The 18,783-nt window shown below is 38.2% G+C and overlaps 1 long non-coding RNA gene across 1 annotated transcript; it reads right to left on the minus strand.

The window, feature by feature from the left end:
• Nucleotides 1-6,745: 6,745 nt before the first annotated feature.
• On the minus strand, nt 6,746-8,126 carry LOC103909787 (uncharacterized). The gene is made up of 3 exons (XR_659896.5): nt 8,098-8,126; nt 7,863-7,965; nt 6,746-7,703 (listed from the first exon to the last, which is right to left on the minus strand). It is a non-coding gene; the product is annotated as an uncharacterized lncRNA (long non-coding RNA).
• Nucleotides 8,127-18,783: the final 10,657 nt, after the last annotated feature.

The following is an 18,783-nucleotide window of genomic DNA, read 5'->3' on the forward strand; positions in this document are numbered from 1 at the left end:
TTACATCCGTTCATTCGGGTGCTCATGTCGCTCAGAGAAATCGCCTCGGCCGAAGGCGTCCCTCACGGTCACACTCCGGTCAGTCTTGAATATTAAACAGAGGTAAATTGACTAATACTTTAGATGGCCGCTACCAGCGCGCTCGTTCTAAAATACTTTAGTTAGTCCCGCTTAGATGTACACCTTTGAGTTAAGACAATCATCATTTCTAATTAGAGGTTAGGGCATTAATATAAATGTACCCGACTACTGGACTCTATAGTAACTTTGGTTTTCACCAAGCCCATGGTTTCCCATATGAACTTAGTTTAGAATAATATTACCTTCAAACAAAGGTCGGGTACCCAATCTAGGTTAGTCGTGCAACACCTTGTTGACCTAGACGGAAGTTATCGCCCTTTCCACCTAAGTACACATGAATCAATATCAAGAGTCAGCCGGATCCCTAAAACACAATTAGTGTGCCCAATGCTCCATCTCAATTGGATTTTAGTCCGTCTACTGACCTGACGCAAGACGTGCGGAAACAAGGATACAGCGTAATCTACTTAAATTAATAATTACAGAGTGAGCAAAATATGGTCAAACATTACAATTTATTAGTCAGGTAAATGTATTATGCCAATTCAATCAGTCAATTCATAAATGATCAATACAAAACATCAAATTATCAAAGATAAATCCAAGATGAAAAAGATGCATTCCTGACTTTGTAATATACATAACATGGCGCAAGCCATGTTATGGGCTGATCTGGTTAGGCAGAATCGCCCTGAGTTTTTCTTAGGCCCCGTTTACACTAATGCGTTTTAGTTTGAAAACGCATAAGTTTTGCTACGGTTACGCCATCCGTCCACACTACGCCGGAGTTCTCGAGCGCCGAAAACGGAGCGTTTCGAAAACGCTGGAGAGGCCGTTTTCATTCTAAAACGCTGCAGCTCCGTCTCAGTGTGGATGGGGAAAGACGGAGATATCTGAAAACGGAGGCGGGGCTGCAGACATTCGCCTCTCTGATTGGGGCTTTTCCTCAATATTAAGTAGCCTAACACACAGTTCAGTCCTGAATATTCTCCGTGTAAGTTCAGACTTCGCAAGTTTGATCAAGGCTGCATCTCTTCTTCTCAGTTTGATATGGAAAACATACCGAGGACACGCGTCAATCTTCACAGGGAACAGTGTACTTTATAACTTCATTCACATCACCTTGGCTACGTTGTTTCACTTTCTCAACAATAAAATGTAAACTTGATATAAGGAACTGCCTATTTTTATTTTAATATTAACAACTAAACAGACAGCAGAAATGTTGAGGCGTCGTGCTGCATGAGAGTCATCTTCACTGTGTGCATATTTATAACAAAACGGAGCCGATAACAACTGCCTCCTTTCAATTTCAGTGAAAATACGAAACACACCCTCTCTTTTGCTGAATATCAGTTTTAATAATCGATAATGGCCATTATAAAAGTATAACATACAATAAGTTTATACATTATAGGAAATAAAGGCAAGCGATCAGTCAATATACAGAATGTAGGCTACGTGCTTACATTAATCATTAACTTATCTTTGCGCTCAGCCAAAACACGTTACCTGAGAACAAGTAATAGATTCCAGTGACCAAAGTCAGGCAATCTGTCGTTAGATAAAGACAACAAGATGAATGAAATATCACGTTTAATAAATATAGTGAGATTAGATCCAGCGGGAGATGCTTGATGAGAAGTCCGACTAGCAGAGCTCTCATCTGGGTAGATGGGCTCCAGCGATTGCCAAAGTGTGTGTGTGTGTGGTCACGTGATGTGCGTTTTCAGCGTTTTGGTGTGGACGGAGAGCAGTTCAGAAACGCTGGGTAAAACGCGAGTGTGGACGCGGATCGTTTTCATTCTAAAACGCCGTTTTAAAACTAATACGCACTAGTGTAAACGGGGCCTTAGACCTTACCTTAAATAATCCAAGAATTCCCTCAAGGAAGGGGGTGTGAATAACAAAGAAGGCATTCACACTTAGTGTAAAAGTCACACCCCTCACAGTGGTTTAAAAGATGCCTGAAGTTATATATTTATTGTTCTGATTATGTCTATTTCTGAGAGAACGAGACCATTGTACCAATCGCACTGAGACATTTCAAATGATATCAAACATGATGGTTAAAGTCAGTTTGGTTAATTCTAGAACATTCAAACATTGAAATGGCCATATGTGTGAGTTGGGGGGATGAAGCTGAGTCTCAGCATAGTCAGATGCAAATGCAGCAGGAACTGGTTTTTCACGCATTCCCCCCTGGTGGGTTGTGGAGTTCATTGGCCCTGTCTTCAGCTCATGTTTTGAATTGTCAAAGATATCAGAATATTTGTAATATTTCAATTCTTACAATATCTTTCCTTTAAGGTTTCAAAGGACATCAATATATTATCTTCATAAAGATCTGATATCTTTTGCAAGCCTTTCTGGAACCACAGCTTAAAACCCTTGTCTGATTTCCCTGGTACGAATAATGCATTACCCCAAATGGGAGAGAATTTAGAAAGTACCGGGGTTTCTCCCAGCTCAACCTGTGACTCATGCCATGATAAAATAGTGGCTCTCACAAATGGGTTAGATGTATTTTGTTTGAGTTTCTTTAAAGAATCAGAGTATAAATATGTGTCAAGACTCAAATTGCCTGTACATTTTTTTTCAATCTGTATCAATGGAATGCTAGGTGAGCCAGCAAACCAATAACATGCAGATCTTAGCTGAGCTGCCTTAAAATACCAAAAAAGATTAGGGAGTCGCAGCCCGCCTCGTTCATAAGGAAGATACAGGAGTAATAAGCGAAGCCTTGAGCGTCTATTATTCCAAATAAATTTAATAAATGCCTTTTTCATATTTGAGAAAAAGGAAGGAGGAGGGGTCAGGGGGATTGACTGAAACAAATATAGAAATTTAGGGAGAATATTCATTTTAATGGTATTCACCCTTCCAATAGTAGTGAGAGGAAGAGACATCCATCTGTTCAAACTTTCGTTTACCTGAGTTATCAGAGGAGTATAATTGGCTGAGATAAGATTTTTTACTTGTGGAGTAACTTTGATTCCCAAATATCCAAATCCGTCTACAGAAGTTTCATAAGGGTGTTGTATTACTGGATTTTGTCTCTTTAACCCTTAAAGACCTAGAGGTATTTTGTGGGCACCTAATGGGCCTATATTATTATTTTTTTAAAAAGCAGTTTTATTTTTATTTTAGCAGTCAGCCTCAAGTGTCATATATCATTTTAAACAGGAGAACCTGAAGTTTCAATCTGTATCATTTAAAGGTCCAGTCTAAAATATTTTTTGGTCCAAAAACATATGAAAAGACAGAAAATATTCCAGAATTTTCCAGAAACGATTTTTAAAAAAAGTGGCATTTTCCAGTTATTTCAAACAAAACCTTATGAAGTTTGTTTTTCTTTCTTTAGAAATACATGCTATGATGTTTTATACTTCCAAAATAAATTTTGTCTACATCCACAATTCCCTGAGCAAGTTATAGCAATTTATTTCAATGTTATTCCAAGGCGTTTTTCTATGGGGGAAAAAAATGCATTTATTTACTGACAATGTATTTGCCCAAAAGTTCTGGGAATGAACTAAACAGAAAAAAAAATGTTACAAAAAAATAGAACAGTGAAGCAAATTTGACTTTTTCCAAATAATATATTTTCAGTTACTATAAACAACACCACTTACAATGAACAAATAAAAAAAATAAGAAAATAATAAATAATGTGTCAAAGTCCAAATAAACATGGTGCAAATCCTCAGTAAAAAAATAGATATAAATATTTACTATACCATAAATAGTTACATAACTAAACTAGATTCAATATGGAACATCCTTAGGTTTTATGTGCCAGCATGGATATGGTTGTCTGTGAATATGGATTTGGATATGGTTGCCTGCAATGCAGACAAACAGCTGCACCTTCATTTGCGTCTTTTGGAAACAGCAAGAGCAGCAGTTCGTCTTTGCTGTGTCACTGTTTTGTCATGTTTCTGTGCTGCTGTGCATGCAAAAGTACTTAGTATGAAAATTATTTCATGCAAAACATGTTTTTTTGCGTTTTATATAGCCGCGCATAAATGTATGCCTATCTCTCATTCCGTGTTGTTCAAAAAGCTTGTTGATCCACAAACAAAAGCGAAACCTATGCTTATTGGTTGTGATATAGCGAGTTTGAACCAATCTGGGCATGGAGGAGGGACAATGCATCAATGTATGATGTCTGATTTGTCCGGAGACTTAGTGACGAGCGTTTCTTTGTCAAATCAGCGTTGTCAAATTTTGATGACGTAACCGCACTGATTCCGGAGCCTCTGAAAGTCCGCGAATGTTAGGTGATACAGCACTGGAAAGCTGAGATTCTCTTCTTTATGCCAATCTTTGAATTGTATGAATCGGATCAGCGGATCAAAAGTTATTAAACATTTAAGAGCAATACTTATTTTTAGCCGCGGGCGGCTGTCTCGGTCTTTAAGGGTTAAGAGATTTTGTTCATTAAGAAAGAGGATAGATGACTTTGAATAGTTAACTTTGTAACCTGAAAATTTTCCAAATTTATTAATCAATTTGTTAAGATTTGGTATTGAATCTTTAAGTTTTGTTAAAAATAAAACAATATCGTCTGCGTAGAGAGATATCCGATGCTCTACACCTGCAATTTCAATTCCCTTTATAAATGGGTGAGTTCTAATTGCTATTGCCAAAGGTTCCAAAGTCATTACAAATAATAAAGGAGAAAGTGGACAGCCTTGACGTGTGCCACGATATAGATTAAATGGTTTGGAGATTAAGTTATTGGTAATTACTTCTGCAGTTGGACTTTGATACAAGGTCTTCACCCACTGGCAAAAATTCTGTCCACATCCAAAACGGCTGAGTATGTCAAATAAATAGGACCATTCGACTCTGTCTAATGCTTTTTCTGCATCTAACGATAAAATACCTGTATCTTTAGAGCCATCCATCTCATGAACGATATTTAGTACTCGCCTGATGTTATGAAAGGCCTGTCTGTTTCGAACAAAGCCATTTTGGTCCATTCCTATTAGGGACGGTATATGAGCTTCCAATCGAAGGGCTAAAATCTTGGCTATAATTTTGGCATTAGAGTTCATTAACGAAATTGGCCTATATGATTCACATCTGTCTAAGGGTTTATGGGGTTTAGGAATGAGTGTTATTAATGCAGCTCTTAGAGAAGGAGGAAGACAGCCCTCCAACATCGACTCTTCATACATTTCTAACAAAGGAACTGCTAATTTATCTTTAAAGGCTTTATATATATATATCAATTGGTATCCCGTCTAGTTCAGCTGTTTTACCACTTTTCATATTCACAATAGCATTTAAAATTTCTTTACTAGTTAGAGGTTCCTCCAGTTCTTTTTTTGGCTTCAATGCTTATAGAAGGAATCAAAAGATCATCTAAAAATAAAGTTTGGTCCATGCTGCATTCTGATGATTCAGTATTGTATAGCGTTTGGAAGAATTTGGAAAAAAGTTTCATTAATCTCATCTGGTAATCTCATCTACAAGCTGTTGTATAAATATTATGTATAGCTTTACTTGATTGTAATTGTTTTATCTGCCAAGACAAAAGTCTACTTGCCTTTTCTCTATTCTTATAAAATGTTTGTTTAAGACTGATTAAACTGGCTTCAGCTTTTGTTGCAGATATTTCATTATATTTTGCTCTTAGAATAAGCAGTTCCTGTTTAAGTATGTTGGGATTTGACAAATCTGAATATATATCTTCTTCTAATTTCCGAATTCTTTCTTCTAAATTTTGTAATTGCATTTTCCTTTTTCTATTGACAGAGTGTAGCAAGTACGATTGATTTGTCGCGATAGCGTATTTTTCAATGTGGGCCAATTGGTCAGAAGAGAAAGAACGGCTACTGGAGAGAGAAAAGCAGCACAGCAGGTGAGTGAATAATCAGACACAGTCAGTTTTTTCCTTCAATATAGTTTATATAATTAGAAATATGTTATGAGTTTGTGAATTTCTGTCCAATAAGCATAAGTATTTATGTATATATAGGTTCGATTATAAATTATAATAATAAAAAGTAAATAATTTTCTCTTTTTTTCTTTACACAGATGAACGTGAAGTCAATATACAGTTAAAACAAAGTTGTGATCAAGACAGTTGAGAAATTTCAAACACTTGTACAAAATGAAAATAAAAATCTTAGAAAGCTACAGTGTTACCCTTTGTATAAAACAAAGTAAAGAAGGCAATAAATTTGTGATAAAAAATACTCTGTATTCTCAAATATAATAAATAAAAGAAAATAAAGAAATAAATCAATAATAAATATACCAACTCTACTCAAATGCAGGCTATAATTCAATATTCACACTTTTAACTCAATAAATCATTAATGTGCTCAAATAAATCACCTCTCTGTTTAAATAATCAATACACGGTTCAAATGAATCACCTCCCTGTTCAAAAGATCGCTACTCTGTTAGAATGAATCACCTCACTGTTCAAAGAATCAAAACTCTGTTCAAATGAATCGTTCGCTACTCAAAAGATTCGTTTTGCTGTCCAAAGGATTTGTTTCGCTTTCAGATGATTCGTTCCACCGGTTGCCGTTCACAGTTCAATACCAAGGATTTCGTGAAAGAGAACTGTTGATTCTCTTAGCTCAGTTTGTAACACTCGTCTTTAAATCAACGGGATACACAAGAAAAAAATAAAAGATATGGTTCAATTCTCTAGTTTCTGTATTCAAATTTCATCATGGATTGAGAGATAGTTCATGTAATAGAACCACAAATGTCTCTGAACAAATCTTAACAATGAAACAAAAACACAAACAACATTTATACAATAACATAATACAAAAATGGTGAGTGAGGGTGTGTGTGTATGTATGTATGTATATGTGCAAAGTCCAAAGTCCGTGGATGAGAGTATATGCAAAATGGATTGTTCTCACCAGAAAGGTTTGAGTCCAGATAATTGTACCATCATAAGTTGCAAGTGTCCTCTTAGGATAGTCTTTACTTCAGACGTGAAAGACTAACAAGTCCAAAAAGGGCAAAAAATCCACAAAAACGATTGTCCTTCGCACACGAAAACAAGAAAAAGTTAGACCTTGGCAAACTCTTACTCCATGTGCTCCTCTGACTTCTTCGGATGACACTGTGAGTAATGTCCAGGTGCCCTCTATCTCCCCCTTGTGGTGAGTATGTTATGTGAATGTGTATATATAGAAAAAAGATCAACAGAACAGGAAATAGAACACCGATACAATCACCTCACCTCATCCCTTCAAAATAAAGAATCTAAAATAAAAGTCCATTACTCAGTTGTATATTCGTAGCCTCAAGAACCGTGAGTATGCTTTACTGCCAGGCCTATTCACACATTTAATGAACATAACAGAAAGCGTACCTCAATTATGTGGCAGCGCTACAAGTTCCAGTAAAGGTTTTCCGTTGAGGATTTTAGGAAAAGTAAGAAGGAAAAGCGGAAGGTCGCGATGAGTCCGAGTCTCGTTTCTCCAAACAATCAAAAGAACTCTCCTACCAGTCCGGTGGCACAAACACACAGTCTAACAGGAGAGTTGGTTCCGTGGGTGGCTCGCCGTAAGTTTCTCCTCGAGTCCAACGTGAATTAGGGACTCATCACAGATGCTTCGACACACACAAAAAACCCAGCCTTGCAAAACACAAGGCAAATATCAATTAATAGAATGTCTTTAACAATAAATCTCATATGTACACGCTTCATATGCACATTTACTTGACATATATACACACATTTTTGACACTACTTGAAATCATGTTAAAATGAAAACAAAAATAAACACAAACTCACCAAGGAAATCACTCAAAATCAAAGCGAAAACCCAGGAAAACTCCAGGTGGCACTCGTGTGCAGATTTCACTCTCATATACAAATGACGCTTTTTCTCTCAATCCTTCATCAAAAATATATTATATAAATCATTGCAGCATCTTATTAACGGTAAAATTGCACAGTTAATACGAATTTAGAACATTAAAAGATATAAATCTAATAGTTTTCTACTGATAATACAATATCAACTTACTTCTCTCACTCCCTTGCAAACACTGAATCACCATAGCAACAGTAAACACAAACTAACAGACAAGAGAGATTTGTTATAGTTTGTAAAGTTGTTCTGCTGCTATAGCAGAAGGCACGATGATGTCATTCTAAAGCAATACTCCCTTGAATGCTGTATAATACTCTTTTATAAATTATTTATATAAATAAATAATTTTAATGTATATTATTTAATCGAGTATTCTGCCAGTGTTTTTTCTCATATTTATAAGGGTATTTCTATTTTTTCTATTGTTGTGTACTACCAACTAGTAACCTGGGTTATCCGGGTTACATTCTCCCCGCCTGGAATCTATGCAGGTCCCTCTGCATCTTTTAGGCTGCGTAACGGCAGCAGAAGGGAACATTTTCTGCATTAAAAGAGAGGCTTCTCTGGGGCAATCAGACTCCTCTAAAGATGCAGTGACTGCTGTACTGAGACCTTGTAGTAAGGATTGTATAACCAGAGAAAGAGGATTCCCTAATTGAGAGTACTGTAGCCTTTGTGGTGGCTCACGGTGTCTTCGCGAACGTCTCAATGTATTTCTTTCAACCTGGTCGATCACTGCCTGGCCTCTGTGAATTTTTCTCTGATCAGCTTCATCATCTATTTCACTCAATATTTCCAGTTCATCTCTCTGTTCCAATAGTTCTTGATCATTTACTACAGGTACGTTTCTTAACATATCTGGTCTAACAGAATCCATTACAGGTGTGTTCTCTCTTTCAGGTTCACTCATGGGACAGTTTTCATCTTCAGGTAAGTAAGGTAAGTTCTCTTGTGGTATCTCTATTGCAGGACAGTCATTGATTTTACTTTTCACGACTCTTGTTTTACTAGAAAGTTCTGCAATCGGCCTGTCTCTTGAAGGCTTAACATGTCTTGGATTGAAGAGGATTCTGCTCTCTACTTTTGGTAAGTGTCTACGTGAGTAGTGATCCATTGAATCATCCTCAGAGTCAGAACTCTCAGTCATAGTATCAGGTTCTCTTGCAATAGTGTTTGCTCGAGTTCTAGGTCTGCGGGGTGGTTTAGGTTTTACTGGCTCAGGCATGCTTTCTTGTAAGAATCCACAGGGCAGCAGCAAGTCTCGATGCAGTGTGCGAAGTGGGCCATCCCTGCCTTCTGGACTAACAGTATAAACAGGTAAGTCTCCCGCCTTCTTTAACACAACATAGATTTCTTTCTCCCACTTATCAGCCAATTTATGCTTTCCTCTTAGCTTGACATTCCGTACTAGAACACGATCTCCAACCTCAAGGAATGAGGTGACTACTCGCTCATCAAATCGTTTCTTGTTCCTTCTTGCTAATTTTGAGGCATTCTCAGTAGCTATTCTATAGCTTTCCTCTAAGCGATCTTTCAGATTTCTCACATAAATGGAATGAGATGGGGATGACCCAGTAGCAGGTAAACCAAATGCTATGTCTACTGGCAGCCGAGGCTGTCTCCCAAACATCAGCTCGTAAGGTGAGAATCCTGTTGTGTCATTACGAGTGCAATTGTAAGCATGGACTAATGGTTTAACAAAGTCTTTCCAATAGGTCTTTTGTTTGTCCTCCAGGGTCCCTAACATTTGGAGCAATGTTCTGTTGAAACGTTCTACAGGGTTGCCTCTGGGATGGTAAGGCGTAGTTCTTACTTTTTGTATTCCTGCTATGCCACACAGTTCTTTGATTATTCTTGACTCAAAGTCGGGCCCCTGATCACTCAGAATTCTTTCAGGAAACCCGTAATGGATGAAAAAGTTGTCCCATAAGCATTTGGCCACAGTTTCAGCTTTCTGGTTTCTAGTGGGCACTGCAACAGCATACTTGGTGAAATGATCAGTAATTACAAGGATATCTTTAGTGTTGCTTCGATCAGGCTCTAGTGACAAGTAGTCTATGCAGACTAGTTCAAGGGGTCTGCTGGTTGTGATATTCACCAGGGGTGCAGCCCGCTCAGGAGGGGTCTTTCGTTTTACACATCGCTCACAGGTCTTTACTTTCTCTTCCACAGTTATTGCCATTTTTGGCCAGTAAAAACGGGCTCTAGCCAGGTCCAAAGTCCTTTCAATTCCGAGATGCCCCATGTCATTGTGCAGATTTTTTAATACATTTCCTCTGAGCTTTTTGGGCAAGGCCAACTGATACAATACGCCTCTTGGGTCCTGTCTCTTTCTAAATAAGATTCCATTCTTGAACTCAAAGTGGTCCCACTCTCTTAGCCACAAAGCTACTTCTGCAGGCTCTACTTTCCCATGAGGTTTCTTTCCAGAATTAAGGTGCCTAATTACTTTTTCAAGCACTGGATCAGTTCTTTGACATTCTTTTAACTCTTCCTCTGACATTTGGGGAAGAACTGGAAGGCCTCCTGCCTCCTGCTGGAATTCTTGGGGTACTGCATCAACACTTTGGGACAGTGATTCTACCACAGTAAGTTGAGAATACGGTAGGTTAGAATCACCACAGCTCTGATATACTTGGTGTCGTTCACAGAGGGCTTTTACTGCATCGGGCAAGATAACTTGTTCTGTCTCAGCTAAGTGATGGAGAGTGAATTGTTTGATTCTTTCACGTTCTTTCTGAGAGGCGAAATCATCAATCTGTTCATCATGGGGCCGTCTTGAGAGTCCATCTGCATCTAGATTTCTTTTGCCTGCACGATACTGGATCTTAAAATTGAATGTTGACAGGCTGGACAGCCATCTGTAACTGGTTGCATCGAGTTTTGCAGATGTTAATATGTAGGTGAGTGGGTTGCTGTCTGTAATCACAGTGAACTCTCCTCCATACAGATAGTCACTGAATTTGGCTGTGACTGCCCACTTGAGTGCAAGGAACTCTAATTTGTGAGCGGGGTACTTTGCTTCACTTTTAGTTAGTCCCCTACTTGCAAAGGCAATCACCCTCATTCGACCTTCCTGCTCTTGATAAAGAGCTGCTCCAAGTCCAACAGTGCTGGCATCAGTGGTCAACACATAGGGGAGTCTAGGATCTGCGTATCCTAGGACTGGAGCAGAGGTCAACTTCTCTATGATTGTGTTAAATGCCCACTGACAATCCTGGTTCCATCGCTCTCCAAACTGTTCTTTAGGATCCAGGTAAGGTGTACTTTTTGTGGGGTTTCGTTTCTGATTTTTCTGCAGTGGGGGATATCCAATAGTAAGGTCATTAAGGGGTCTTGTGATTTTTGAGAAGTCTTGAACGAACCTTCTGTAGTATCCTGCAAATCCAAGAAAAGATTTCAGTTCTTTAAGGTTTTTAGGTCTTGGCCAGGTTTTGAGAGCTTCAATTTTGGTTGGATCTGTTTCAACACCATTCTGAGAGACTATGTGGCCTAAGTACTGGACTGATGTTTGGAAAAACTTGCACTTCTTGGGAGAAAGCTTTAATCCGTATTCTTTTAGTCGTGTCAGGACTTGCAAGAGTTTGGCTTTGTGCTCTTCTAATGTCTTGGAAAAGACAATAAGGTCATCTATGAAAACTAGGACGTCTTTTCTGTTAAGATCACCCATGCATCGCTCCATCAGCCTCTGAAATGTACTTGGTGCATTAGTGACGCCTTGAGGCATTCTGTTGAATTTCATAGAATCCTAAAGGACAGACGAATGCAGTCTTTGATTTATCAGCCTCTTCCATCTCAATTTGATAAAAGCCTGATTTTAAGTCGAGAACTGAAAACCATTTGGAGCCAGATAGAACAGAAAAGGCTTCCTCCAAATTAGGCAGGGCATATGCATCTTTTACAGTTTGCAAGTTTAACTTTCTGAAGTCAATGCAGAGGCGTACATCATTGTTTTTCTTTCTTACTACTACAATTGGAGAAGCAAAAGAGGATTCAGATTCTCTGATGATGTTTGCATCAAGGAGTTCTTTAAGATGCCGTCTTACAGCATCGACATCCTGGGGATGGATAGGCCGAGCACGCTGCTTGAATGGGGTGCTATCACTGAGATGGATATGGTGTTTTACTTTGTTTGTGTGGCCATAATCCAAGTCATGAAGTGCAAATACATCCTGCATGGAGTTTACAAGATCAGTTATCTTTTCCTTCCAATCATTTGATAACGGAGAGTCACCAAAGTCAGGGATGATTCTATTTTGTGCAGGATTTGTAACTTTGCTCACAGAAGCATTTACTGGTTTTCTTCCCTCAATCACACTTTGTACAGCATGTACTTCGGCCAATACTGCTTTTGGAGGAATAGTTAAATCAATTTGTGTCTCATTTCTTAGCACTATTGGTATTTGGACATTGCGTTTTGCAGGTAGAGAATGCAAACTGCTTGCCACAAGTAATCCACCAGGCAAAGATGACGATACTGAGGGTTCAATTGTAACACAAGTCTCTGAGAGTGGCCCAATAACTTTGACGCATCCATTAAGAACTACAGTACTTCCAGCTGCTATCACTTCAGGCATGTCTCCTTTTACTTTCACTTGGCCCAGGACATTCACACCAGCCTGCTGCAGTCTTGCTTCTAGAACTCTTATCACAGCTTGATACCCTTGATAACGTGACATAACTCTGGGCTTGACTGTTTGAGCATGACCAGCATATAAGACATCTAGGGTGTTAGTGCCAATAAGGATTTGGGGTGTTTGTGTTAGGTCTGGGACAACTAGGGCCAATGTTGGAACTTCGGCCTCAGTTCCTAAAAACTCTTGTGGAAACTTTAGAGTCAGTTCAACATATCCAAGGTAAGGAACAGCTTGGCCGTTTGCCCCTTCAACCTCCAACAGATGATTCAATGGCTGCATAGGATGTCGTGACAGGTAGCGGTTGTAGAAAGACATGGGGACTGTTGTGACTTGAGACCCTGTGTCTAGCAAGCAGTTCACTTCCTTTTCTTCAATTTTGACTCTAGCAGTACACTTCATTCCCACTAGTCCGGCTGGTAACTTTAAGGAGTTCCTGGTATCTGTATGCTTATTAAGTGACTGTTGATTATTTGGGCTTTGTTTTCTCTCAGTCCCCATCCGCCCTGCGATAGAGACTGATTTTAGTTTAAAGGCACTGTGGCTCCTCCATTTCTAAGATCCCACTCAGCTTGTTTCTCTCTTAATTTTTGTCTCTTTTCTTCAACTCTTAATGGGTTTGGTGCATTTTCACAGTAAATGGCAAGATGACCATCATCTCCACAGCGAAAGCAATACCATGGTCTGGGTCGATTGGTTCTTAATTCAGTGTTTTTTTGCCTTTCATTTCTCTCTCGACTGACACCAAAATCACTAGGATTATTACTCTGTTGAGGGGATTTCTGAAACTGCTTTCTCTGTGCTCCAGGAGTGGCAAGTTGGACTTTAAGCTCTGCTATCTGTCCTTTTAGTTGCTGAAGCTCACTTGCCTCAGTTCTCTCCCTTGCTTCCTGGTCAGCTGCTGTTTTAATGGCAGTGATTTGGCTTTGGAGAGCCATAATCTCCTTTTTCAAAGCATCAGCTTCAGATGTTTCAGGACACTGGGTTTTACTTTTCTGTTTAGAGACTTTCTGTTTTGGATTGTCAAATGCTGGAATATTAGTTGCATCCACTTCAAGTGAGTTATTAAAGTGAGCAGACTGTTGGTGAGTTATTGTTCTTAATTTGAGTGGGGTTGGTGAGGGTCTGCCCAAACCAAGATGCTTTCTCATTCTCTCTTCTTTTGAAGTTTTCTTCTCCTCAGCTGTTCTTAAGAGTACTGCTAACTCAGCAAAGGAGAGTGGATCAGCTTTTATTCTCTCTAGCTGCAATTCAACTATCAAGGCATTGTCCCAACAGCCACGGCAGAACTGTTTCAGGAGATAACGGTCTCGTTCACTCTCCGCAATTCCTCCACGCCTAATGGTAGTGCACAAGAGCACATACAATCTATGAAGATAGGCAGATGATTTTTCACCAGGATCCTGCAGAGTTTTTATGAACTTTGCTAATAATTCATCTCCATCTTCCACTGAACCGTAAACAGACTCTAGTAACCTCAGACACTCTGATGCTGGAGCATTGGGGCTCACATGCTTAATGACATCTGAAGCAGGCGGTAACAGGCTGTCTAGAATTTTTTGCATTTTATGTGACTCAGAAAGGGATAACTCATTCAACAAATAGTCAACGCTTGTCCGCCATGTGTCGAAGTCAGGCTCATTACCTGGACGAGGCATCCGTCCAGAAAAGGCTTTTAAGCGGAAAGAAGCACTGTGTTGGGGCACTGTTTCACTCATCTTCACAACATGTTCCATAATTACTCTCTGAATGTCTGGGGGGTGCATAGAGGATATAGGAATTCTCACAGATGCAGAATTGGCTTCTGTTAAACTATGGGGCGATGTAGTACTCATGTTCACCTTGGCTGGGTTGTTATTATCATTTCTTAAAGCAGATGGCTTGAAACTTCCAGTTCGCTGAGGGGTGTTAGTTACACTTGTCAAGACTTTTGTGCTGGATTTTAAATTTTCAAGTCCACAATCTCTGTATGATGCATCATCCAAATGTGTCACTCCATTAATTTTCATTGAATTTTGCTTAATGATATCTTGTTGGGATTCTACATTTTTATCCTCTTGTGACTTCAGTTGCTTTGCTGTGGCGCTAGATGTGGCGGTGCTGTAAACAGTACTCAATTTATGTATGCGGAATATAACGCTCATATCAGTAGGGCTTACGATAGTCAAAGGCAATTGAGGCTAAATGTTGCAAATGGCGGAGTTGTGTGAAAACTCAACAACTGCATTATGATGAAATGCAGACTGCGGATCATCAATCAGAAAGTTTTGCCGTATAGAACCAAATCTCAAAAGGTAGGATTCTACGACTTCATCTGTTTCAGTTAGGGTTAAACCACTAATAATCACTGCATTTTCTATTTTAACGTCTTCTCGTTCTATGACATCCATTGTAATGTTATATTTTCACTATATATGCGTATTTCAATAATTATTCACCTCAAAAGCTGCTGCTTTCTCGCTCCTGGCTGGCTCGCCAAGATTGTAGCAAGTACGATTGATTTGTCGCGATAGCGTATTTTTCAATGTGGGCCAATTGGTCAGAAGAGAAAGAACGGCTACTGGAGAGAGAAAAGCAGCACAGCAGGTGAGTGAATAATCAGACACAGTCAGTTTTTTCCTTCAATATAGTTTATATAATTAGAAATATGTTATGAGTTTGTGAATTTCTGTCCAATAAGCATAAGTATTTATGTATATATAGGTTTGATTATAAATTATAATAATAAAAAGTAAAAAAATTTCTCTTTTTTTCTTTACACAGATGAACGTGAAGTCAATATACAGTTAAAACAAAGTTGTGATCAAGACAGTTGAGAAATTTCAAACACTTGTACAAAATGAAAATAAAAATCTTAGAAAGCTACAACACTGTGTTACCCTTTGTATAAAACAAAGTAAAGAAGGCAATAAATTTGTGATAAAAAATACTCTGTATTCTCAAATATAATAAATAAAAGAAAATAAAGAAATAAATCAATAATAAATATACCAACTCTACTCAAATGCAGGCTATAATTCAATATTCACACTTTTAACTCAATAAATCATTAATGTGCTCAAATAAATCACCTCTCTGTTTAAAGAGTCAATACACGGTTCAAATGAATCACCTCCCTGTTCAAAAGATCGCTACTCTGTTAGAATGAATCACCTCACTGTTCAAAGAATCAAAACTCTGTTCAAATGAATCGTTCGCTACTCAAAAGATTCGTTTTGCTGTCCAAAGGATTTGTTTTGCTTTCAGATGATTCGTTCCACCGGTTGCCGTTCACAGTTCAATACCAAGGATTTCGTGAAAGAGAACTGTTGATTCTCTTAGCTCAGTTCCAGTAAAGGTTTTCCGTTGAGGATTTTAGGAAAAGAAGGAAAAGCGGAAGGTCGCGATGAGTCCGAGTCTCGTTTCTCCAAACAATCAAAAGAACTCTCCTACCAGTCCGGTGGCACAAACACACAGTCTAACAGGAGAGTCGGTTCCGTGGGTGGCTCGCCGTAAGTTTCTCCTCGAGTCCAACGTGAATTAGGGACTCATCACAGATGCTTCGACACACACAAAAAACCCAGCCTTGCAAAACACAAGGCAAATATCAATTAATAGAATGTCTTTAACAATAAATCTCATATGTACACGCTTCATATGCACATTTACTTAACATATATACACACATTTTTGACACTACTTGAAATCATGTTAAAATGAAAACAAAAATAAACACAAACTCACCAAGGAAATCACTCAAAATCAAAGCGAAAACCCAGGAAAACTCCAGGTGGCACTCGTGTGCAGATTTCACTCTCATATACAAATGACGCTTTTTCTCTCAATCCTTCATCAAAAATATATTATATAAATCATTGCAGCATCTTATTAACGGTAAAATTGCACAGTTAATACGAATTTAGAACATTAAAAGATATAAATCTAATAGTTTTCTACTGATAATACAATATCAACTTACTTCTCTCACTCCCTTGCAAACACTGAATCACCATAGCAACAGTAAACACAAACTAACAGACAAGAGAGATTTGTTATAGTTTGTAAAGTTGTTCTGCTGCTATAGCAGAAGGCACGATGATGTCATTCTAAAGCAATACTCCCTTGAATGCTGTATAATACTCTTTTATAAATTATTTATATAAATAAATAATTTTAATGTATATTATTTAATCGAGTATTCTGCCAGTGTTTTTTCTCATATTTATAAGGGTATTTCTATTTTTTCTATTGCTGTGTACTACCAACTAGTAACCTGGGTTATCCGGGTTACATTAGCATGTGTAGCTTATCATTTGGCCCCTTATATAAGCCTTAAAGGCTTCCCATCTTATAGATGCAGATGTTTCTTTCAGATTAGTTTTAAAAAATAAATCAATTTGAGTACCAATGAACTCCATAAATTTTGGATCATGAAGCCATCTTGGATGAAATCTCCATCTACAAGGCCCTTTTATAATTTTTGAAACATTATATACAAGTTTTACTTGACCATGGTCTGAAATTACAATAGCCTCATAGGAGCAGTCAACAATTTGATGGAATAAATTATTGGAGATTAAAAAATAGTCTATTCGTGAATATGATTTTAATGATGAACTATAACATGAATATTCAGTTTTGTTTGGATATTTTCTCCTCCATGGATCACATAAATCAAGTTCCTCTATAAAACTATTAAGTTTTTTCCTACTTTGTGTGTGAGCCATCTCTTTACTATTGTATCGATCTAAATGTGGGTTTAATGTCACATTAAAATCTCCTCCTATAATTAAATAGCCAGGTTGAGAGGCCAAGATTAAGAACAAGTTCTCAAAAAATTCTGGACTGTCAGAGTTGGGTCCATACACATTTACAAGGGTAATATTATTATCTATAAGAAAGCCTTGAACAATTAAATATCTGCCGAATTTATCTGCAATCACCTTTGACACTTTAAATGGAATGGCTTTGTGTATCAGAATTAATACACTCCTTGAGTTAGATGCATATGAAGCAGAGATTACTTAACCTGGCCATCTTCTACGTACTTTTAGTAATTAGACAAAAGATGGGTTTCTTGTAGAAATACAATAGATGCTTTAAATGTTTTAAGTCTAGTCATGACTTGTTTTAACTTTGAAAGTTTACCCAACCCCCTAACATTCCAGGATATAAATGTTAACTGAGATTCACTTGACATACTTAGGAATATTACATGTCTATATGTCCATAATCATAATGCAAAAAATTAATAAAAGAAATAAATACAAAAAAAGAGAAAAAAAGTTGCCCATTAAAGAAAAAGAAAAGGAAAAAAAAACAGGGGAAAAAAGGGAAAAGAAAACCCTTAACAAACCGGCGTTTAACCCATTTGAACAGAACCAGCCGGTATCTATCTCTTTCCCATCATATTGCAAAGATTCTTCAACAGGCCTGGATGGTCGTATTACTAGGAACACATCCTTGGCTAGCAATAAAAGAGTCATTGGACATTGCCCTACCCACAGACAACCTAATGAAATAGGACATCAAGGATAATCAAACATTTTCTTCAAACAATCATTGAACTGACTTGCATTTAAATATAGGCCTATTTGTTTTTAACCGGCCATTATACAGTAGGTGAATAATTGTCACGTTACGTGTTCGCGGTTAATTACCTTGATTTATGATAATAGCTTTGAAAAATAAAACAGTTGAACATTCAGCCAACTATTTGAAATTTGTCTTTACTCTCCTGATGTTTCTCCGAATTCTTCAATACACTTCTGTACATCCTCTGGCGTCTCACAGATCCTCCACTGGCCCTTATGCATGAAGCTCAGTTTGGCAGGATACATAAATCTGTAAGGAATATTTAGTACCTGGAGTCGTTTCTTCACATCATCGAATTGCTTTCGTTGTTTCCTCACCGCTACCGAGAAGTCTGGGAAAAACATCACCTTGTGCTCCTGAAATTTCCCAATTCCCATCTCTCTGGCAGCCTGTATCATTCTCTGTCTGTCACGAAGGTTGAGGAATTTCATGCTCAGTATTCGCGGGTATTGCTGAGGCTTTGCCTGGAGCCTGCCGATTCTGTGCGCTCTTTCAATAATCACTGGAGTAGGGAAAGTAGATGCTCCAAACACGTCAGTAGTCCACTTTTCTAGAAAGTTTGCCGCGTCCGTCCCTTCCGCTTTTTCGGGTAGGTTGACTAGCCGGAGATTGCAACGGCGATTACGGTTTT

The sequence above is a fragment of the Danio rerio genome, chromosome 4, assembly GCF_049306965.1.
Source record: "Danio rerio strain Tuebingen ecotype United States chromosome 4, GRCz12tu, whole genome shotgun sequence".
Taxonomy (NCBI): domain Eukaryota; kingdom Metazoa; phylum Chordata; class Actinopteri; order Cypriniformes; family Danionidae; genus Danio; species Danio rerio.